Source organism: Phyllobates terribilis, unplaced genomic scaffold (assembly GCF_046119375.1).
Source record: "Phyllobates terribilis strain yellow unplaced genomic scaffold, ASM4611937v1 Scaffold_258__1_contigs__length_2716348, whole genome shotgun sequence".
NCBI classification, from domain to species: domain Eukaryota; kingdom Metazoa; phylum Chordata; class Amphibia; order Anura; family Dendrobatidae; genus Phyllobates; species Phyllobates terribilis.
The window spans coordinates 1,229,461-1,235,346 of NW_027363018.1; positions in this window are offsets into that span (position 1 = coordinate 1,229,461).

A 5,886-nucleotide genomic window follows, 5' to 3' on the forward strand; every position below is an offset into this window, starting at 1 on the left:
TATAGGCCGTCCCTTAGTCATGAGCAGCATTTAGTTGTGTGGAGCATGAATTGCGGCACATACATACGACGTCAGAGACTGGGAAGGTGGACGTCTCCCGCTGGATTTAGGCCTTGAAGCAGTAGGAGGACTAAGTTTCTCTCCAGTTGACACAAGGGAATCAAAGCCTTCAACATCTAACAGATAAAATACAGATATGGCAACAAATCTATCAACTAAGTGACATCTCTTTCTCTTCAAGTTGGATACGGTCAAACAGCTTCTCTGTCTTATACACGGGCATTTATTCTTTTCATCAGTATTATAAGTACTCAGTCGACTTCCCCAGAAATATAAAGAACCAGGAGGAACTTCTGTTCTATGATGAGATCGGCCTCGTGTTATAGATTTACTCCATTCAGGAGCAGAGGTTTCCCACAACGTAGTGATCTACTGCCATGAAGCTTCTACACTATTCTAATCATTGTATCCTGGGTTTTTATATGTATTGCTTGTATAAATAGGATTTCTAGTTGTAATGATGTACGTTAATCTATAACTGCTGGGCTACCGATGACCAACACAGACTAAAATACATCACATGCCGAAATTTCAACTTATTATCTGTCCCATCTACCCAGTTCTTTGCACAAAAGAACACAGCCAATAAATGGCCAAGGATGGTAAAAAAAGGCAGAATTTTACATTTGGCCAACAGTTTCTGATGCCAATTTCAGTGGGCTGAAAAACACAAAGCGCTTTTATAAGACGTGATTTACTGTCATTCATAAGAATTTGCAAATAAAATGGTGAGCAAAAACAGATTGAAACTGAATGAGAGCGGCACTCACCACTAGTACATGAAAGTACAGCACTTTATTGTGGTTGTCACATGAGGAGACATAAAGACATAAATAAGCGACAGCTGTTTCACGTAAACTATGCTTTTTCCGGCTGAGCCTAAAGAAGTGTAGTTTATGCGAAACAGCTGTCGCTTACATTCCTCTTTATTCAGGCTCGGACTGGCCCATAGGGCAGCAGGGAAATCCTCTGGTGGGCCCCAACTCCACTATATGGGCAGTACTTGGCATAATTCACTTGGAACAGAAAAAAAGCAGCATACCATCATTCATTCACCAAAATACCCAGTTTATTATTATATAGAGGTATAGGTAAATTTGTGAACAAGGGTAGTGTAATATTTGCATGCAGTTGAAAAGTGGGTCCCCCAAAGTCAATGTTACTGGTGGGCCTTTGGCACCCCAGTCCGGCACTGTCTTTATGTCTCCTCATATGACGACCACAATACTGTGCTGTATTTTCACGTATCAATTGTGAGTGTCGCTCTCATTCAGTTTTTCATGCTGTTTTTGCTCATAATTTTGTACTGTTTTATCTCAAGATGAGCACCACTATATCTGGCAATCCGCTAGTTATGCTTGCCCTAATGCATTCCTGGAGGGTGTGTTAGCAGCACCCGAAATTCTGCTAATCTGTTATTTATTGGTCAAATAAAATGGTGCACAACATAAATTGAATTAAAGGGCTTGTCCCGTGATTTATTTTCAGGAGCGCACCGCTCTCCAGGCTCACAGCTACCTACTTGCTAAGAAGCAGTGCGCTCCTGCTTGATTGACAGTTCAGGCCAGATGTGAATCTAGCGCTCCCTGATGTTATATGAGGCAGCATTAAAGAAGTGCAGTGGTACTGAAGCTGGCCAGAATCGGAACTAATAGCAAGTTCCAAAGATCCTGTCCAGTTTCAGTGCAGTGCTTGCAAGCTCACTATGTAAGAGCTTGTAAATGCATCTTTAGCCACTGCTACTGTCTAGGCTATGAACAGTAAACAATAAAAAAATGCAATTTTAATTATCAGGGGGCAGGTATTAAAGGGAATCTGTCAGCCCAATCTGACATTATAAAACAAAACCCTGTAGGGGATATAGTCACTCGAAAAATTACACCTATAGTTCCAAATCCTGCCTCTATTCTGCAGTAATTGAAGCTTAATCAAATAAGCAAATTAGGAAGCTCTGCAAACCGATCTCCCACTGATTTTGCACCCTCACTGGTGACTGTCAGCCTGAGCTTTTTCTGCAGACAGTTCTAGCTCCAGGCAAGGCAGCGCTGTCGATCACTAATGAGGGAGGCGGGGCATGCAAAACCAGTGTACGGAACGGTGCACTGAGCCTCTAGACCACTCTAAGGGTGCACAGTGAACTATAATAAGCATATATGATTACAGAGAATCTATCAGCAGGTTTTTGCTACGTAATGTGACAGCCGCATGATGTAGGAACAGAGACCCTGATTCCAGCAATGTATAACTTAGTTACTGGGTCCAGCACTTATGATAGAGTCACAATTTTCTCTGCTGAAGGTCTAGCAGACCTTGAAATGTTGAGCCCTATGTAATCCAGCCCATACCACTGATTGTACACAGAAAGCTGCCAATGTATATTGACAAAAAGCTGCTATTCAATGTTGGGGTGTGTGGATGGCCTAGGAGGCATGCGGGCAGCTTGTCCTATAGTGATAATCTCCTGCTGATAAAACTCTGTACTGAAACAGCAAAACACAGTCCAGTAAGTGACACATCGTTGGAATCAGGCTCTCAGCCCCTACATCATACTGCTCTCAAATTACAGAGCAAAAACAGGTGACAGATTCCCTTTAAACTTCAGTTTCTCAAGAAAAGAGGCAGTGATTTGTACCACTAAATATATCTACCCGTCTATGTGCTAAGTTTATATTGTCAGCTTGAGCCGCATTAAATAAATAGTAAATTAGAAAGTTGCTTGTTTTTACAAGCGCTTTCCAATTATACCTGACTTTGAAGATGGGAATAACCCTTAAAATAGATAGAAGTTAATACTTGTGGTTGATGCTATATTTTAAAACATTTTTAAAGGGTTCATTATTGCATGAATGTAGGATTTTGTATGTTCTCCCTGTGACGCCTCTTCTCGGAAGCCCTTTTCTTTACCCTGGGAGATGGGGGACTCGGAGTCGGGTCCTAAGATGGAGAGATGGGGTGCAGCCGTGGCCCGGACCCGCTCCGTGCTCAGGGCCGTCACAATTTAAAAGGGATGGTATGGGCTCATCCGGGTTGAGTGGCTGATTACAACTACGCCACCTGTGGCACCTGGTGAAGGCCACCAGCGCTACCGCAGTCCGCTGAGGCCTGGTGTTAGGGCAGCTGGCGTTGTTACTACTCCCCACAGGCGGAGCAAGGCCTCAGGGCAGAGAGACAGGACGGAGGCGGGGTAGTAGTCTAGAAAGTCTGTGTCGTGCGGTGTAGCGCCGATTAAAGAAAGTCCGGAGGCCATAGGGGTGAACTTCCAAGGCTTTACTCACATAAGAGATGGCAGAAGGAAGGCGACTCCCTGCTCCTCGCGGAGTTCTGCGGCCACCAGGGACGGGGGTCCGACAACCTCCGAGCAAGTCCAGTGTTAAATCAGGATTCTGCACCAGAGTTTTCCTAGACTTCAGACCGGGTCCTTTCCCGTCTGTGTGTGTGTGGATAGGCCGGGTCTCCCTCTGAGCTCCTCTCAGAAAAAGGGTACGGGTGGCAGCTCCGCTCCTTCCGATACCCGGTGGGATCCTCAGGGCCTACCGGGCTTACCGACCAGGACGTGGAGTAGCAAGGTCGGGTGTCGGGGGCCGGTACCCCTCTTGCAGCCGGAATCCCTCTGAAAATATCAGGTGGGCGAGGACAGGTGGCGTCTACCGCTCCGTCTGCATCCTCCCTAGGATCCATTTGCTATGGAGCTACACTCTTAAGCTCCGGGCCTTCTTGGTCATGGTCCTTGACCGGGCTGAGACGTTCATCATCTCCAGCCAGCCCCTCGTCCCAAGGCCAAGGTACGAGGGCTGTGTCTCCATCCGCTGCAGGTCCACACAGGATCCACACTCAGGGTCGGAGATCACAGTGTTCACAGTTCCAAGACTGATCAAAGACCAAAGGACCTCCCAAAAGACCATGAACCAAGATGGCTTTTTATTAAATATGAAATTTAAAGTGTCACTAAAATGTGAGTCCTCCACCCTCACCCACTAAATGGTTCCCCTAACTCTTGGTTCCCCAATCTCCCTGTAACCAGGAGGGCAGCACATAGTGCATTCTAGCCCCCTCTGGTGGGAGAAGTGTGGTGTTGGATGTGAAGGAAGGGTCCTGACCATCACACTGTTCTTACCTCAGAGGAGGAACACTACACTCCATTAGAGAAGTGCAGCATTCCTGTGGCGGTCGAACCCTCAGGGGCGCCACATCCCCGTGTTCGCATGGGTTTCCTCCCACACCCCAAAGACATATTGATAGGGGATCTAGATTGCTAGCCCCCAATGTGGATAGTGTTGATAATGTCTGTAAAGAGCTGTGGAATTAATGACGCTCTATAAGTAAAATAAAAAAAAAGTTCACATGTTGCAGCTGCATTGCATTTTTTTGCCATTTCTATCTCGATTGCAGCAACAAAAAAACGAAGAAAACCCTGCAAAAGCAAAGTGTGAATGCAGCCTTAAATTCAAAATCAATGTCAGCTTTCACATATCTACAACAATCTTGCATTCAAAAACTCATATCCCAAGATAAACTTCTCCTGTTTCACAGAATATACCCATATCTTGTAAAATGCTACAGGCAATAAGAAAGCAAACCAAAAACTATCAGCAAGGAGGGGGCTGGAGACAGCACAGCTAGGGGGAAGCCACCCATGACTGGGATTGGTCTAGAGGTTTCACCCCCCCCCCTTTTGAATGAGGCAGCCTTGGGGATTGGATAATGGGAAGTTGGGGGGTGGGTAGTGGGAGAGGCGCATATATAGGGAAAAGTGTGGGAAAACCGCCATTCCCTGAGGAGCAGCAGAGTGATTTTCCCAGAAATGGCGTCCGTCGAATCCCTGGTGGGCCAGCTCAGAGACGTCGCCATGACACCAGGGAGGCAAGCATCTGCGGGCAGGCAGCAGTCCAGGGAACCACTGCTGCCTGGCTCACATGGACGACGCGGAAGGGAAGGAGCGGCGGGTAGCGACACCGCTCTGCCTGGCAGCGTCCAGGCCTGTGCGTCTGGGTCTGGTTGCCGGAGGAGGCCCAGAGCTGCATCCAGGAGTGCAAGACGGTCTGGCGGGAGGCGATCGTCAGGGAGAAGCCAGTCTGCAGCATCCGTGACCATTCAGGTCCCCCTGGTGACGCGGAGGCCAGGGGCGCGGGCCTTGAGTGGCGAATGGACACAGAAGGATCCGATTCCAGGAGTGATCGTGACGGAAGAGGTGATCGTCAGGACTCAGGAATTCCGGCTGGCGGGGACACAGCACCTGCGCAACTGCGTGAGTATGATTCTATGTCTTGTTTGTCGCCCGCAGGGGCTGTTTTGCTAAGGGGAGGTAGCGGTCAGTTTGTAGGGCCAGGGGGGAGGAGTTTAGGTGGTCCCGGGGGTGCAGAGGTATCGGGGATTAGGGATATCTTGCATAGCATGTCACAGATTTTGCTTAGAATGGAGAGCGGTGCAGCGGGTGGGGCAAGTCCATCCCCCGTAGGAGCTTGGTTACCAGGCCAGGAGGTGTTGCTGCAACCCAGTTGCGTTACGGTAGGGTCTGCGGCGGGCACAGAGGTAGCATCTACGGGCGTTTCAGTATCGGTTCAGACGGAAAAGGACAAGGGCGATACGGTGAAGCTGGATGATAGGGCAAAGGGTGAGGTGTATGTGTGCTTCGAGGGGCCACTGGGGGCACATTTAAAAAAAGAGGTGAAGGAGAAAATTTGGCGTGATGAATATGTCGAAATTTTCTCCCTCCTTCCCTTGGAGAAGTTTAATTTAGACAAGGGGAGGAAGGATAATAGCAAAAAGGAAGAGGAGGAGAAGCGCAGGTGGCGCTTGATCCCTCAGACTTTTGCAAATTGGCTTCAA